The sequence below is a fragment of the Bison bison genome, unplaced genomic scaffold (genome assembly GCF_000754665.1).
Source record: "Bison bison bison isolate TAMUID 2011002044 unplaced genomic scaffold, Bison_UMD1.0 scf7180017864259, whole genome shotgun sequence".
NCBI lineage: Eukaryota > Metazoa > Chordata > Mammalia > Artiodactyla > Bovidae > Bison > Bison bison.
The window spans coordinates 3196131-3198393 of record NW_011494831.1 but is presented as its reverse complement, the minus strand read 5'-3'; positions in this window follow the sequence as shown (position 1 = coordinate 3198393).

Below are 2263 nucleotides of genomic sequence, written 5' to 3'. Positions count from 1 at the left end.
TGGAGTAGTGCCCTCTCTCCTTCAGGAGATCAGACCCCGCCCCCCAACAGCACCCCGTCCCACCTCACTGGCCACACTCTATATGCTTGAGGGCTTCGTCTCGAATACTCATCCTGAACCTCTCCTCCCCAGAACCACCATCTTTTGAGAAGCAGAAAAATCTCAAGTAAGCGTCTTTCTTCCATTTCTACTCGGATTTCCGACGTGATCAGAAGGGTTCACGAGGAGAGAGCCATGAGAGGGGGTCACAGGCTCTCAGCTCTAGAGGAACAGGCACAAGGAGAGTGGAGGTGAAGCAAGCATCAGGGGTGTGTGGGCGCTGGGCCCTGGGTTAACCACAGATGTGCTGCCCTGCTCTCCCTTAATCTCACATGAGCCTCTCAAGGTCTATTATGTTTGAGTTTAACAGGTGAATAAATTGAGGTTCTGAGGGTGTGATTAAACTGACAGCTGGTAAATAGTAGAGCAAGACTTGCACTTGCTCTTTCCAGATCGCCTCCCTGTCTCTCAGCTCAACCCACCTGACTGGAGATGGAGAGCGAGCACAATAAAGGGTCTAGGACCGCATCTGGCTCCCAGAAGGTATGGGATCATTACTGACTGATGCTGAATCTCACGGAGAAGGGACTGGATCCTGGATGGAGCCTGGTGTATCACAAATTTCTCCTCTTAGATTCAGCATCTATAAGAGCAGGAGGTGGGGTTGCCAGCTCAGTGGTTTTTCCAACTTGGATTCTGGGCATCCTGGCATCTCATAGAAATTGGGATGGGGGAGAAAGGATGGTGAGTAGGGATGTTCCCTGCCTTCTTCCAGCCCAGATCCCATCAGGGAAGCTCAGCATATCAATATAAGGTAGTGGACATCCATAAGGGACGCTTTTATTTGAATAAGGGTCCCACAGCACTCTATGACCTCCACCTGAGGTCCCTGCAACTCTGACCTTCTGGGAGCCGTGATCAAGGCAGGTCCTGGGCTGGGGAGAGAAGCCAGAGGATCTAGTGAGGGAAATGCAGGAAGCCATGTCTGGGCTCCTAGCCCTATGGCAGGAAGCAGGTTAAGGTCAGAGCCATGAGATCAGGCCTCGGCAGAGGAGGTGAGTTAGAGACACATGGCACTTGCCTCTCCACCCGGGAAACACAAATAGACCTTTGGCCACAGCAGCCTGGAAACCAGAAGTAGCACCCACCTTCCTGGGGGTCAAACTTATGTCCCTTTCTCCTTTTCTTCCAGGCCTGCTTGGGCTTGTTCTCAGTGGACATCAATTGTGGTCGCCAGCCAAGGACCACCCTAACCTCCTATGACCTCTTGGCTCCTGCTGCTCAGTTCACAGCCTACTTCAAGGTGAAAGCTGAGAAAAGGCAAAGCTGCTCACAGAGAGGAAAGCCCCTAATAGAGGGCATTCAGTGGGCAAGGCTAATCACCTTGAAAGAAGGACCCTACTTGGTGCTCCTTTATGGGCCAGCCCTAGACAGAGTTGTCCCTGTGCCTCCGTTTTCCATTTTGGAAGCTGGGCGTAAGAATGGTGTCCCTCTCCTGGTGGCTTCAGCATGCATAGCTCCCAGCATGTGTAGTCTCCATGCTCTAGGTGAAGGAGGAAGCAGAGGGTGGCCCTAGAACTATCTAGCATTCTCCTTCTGTCCCACTGCTCATCCTGGCCCTGCCTCTGACCACCATTCACCCTCAACCTGCTGCAGGGCCCAGCCTCACTCCATGTAAGCAAAGCTTGCCAGCAGGGTCCTTTGTGGGGCTGCTCCCCTGTGGCACTGCCTAGGGGCCCCACCATGGGGCAACAGATGGACCTATGGTCTCTACAGAACAATGGTGGGGGAGGGGCCCTGGCATCGCCTGCCCCAAACAGGAAGCGCTGCATGAGCTTCAAAGAACTGGCAGGGCCAAGGGGCTGAGTGGCTGGAGCCGGTGCCAGGACCGGCGGCTGCCTGAAGAGATGCCTGCCAGCCTCGGGATGCCCAGCCTGCAGTGGGGGTGGGGCTGCAGTGGCAAGGGCAGCTGGGTCTCGGCCGAGGACGCTTTGCACCCTCGGTGCAACAGCCTCTGACCTGGAAGCAGGCTGAGGGAAGGGCGCTCGCACTCAAGGCTGTTTCCCGGCTCTGCTGCCACCCGCCCGCGGGACTGCAGGTTCTTTCCCAGACCACAGTGGGTCTGGCCCTCCAGCAAGTAACCGTGAGGGGCAGGGCTGGCACTAAGCCTGCCGCCCACTCCCTGCCTCCTGCTCCCAGCTGCACTGCTCAAAGCCTTTTCCTC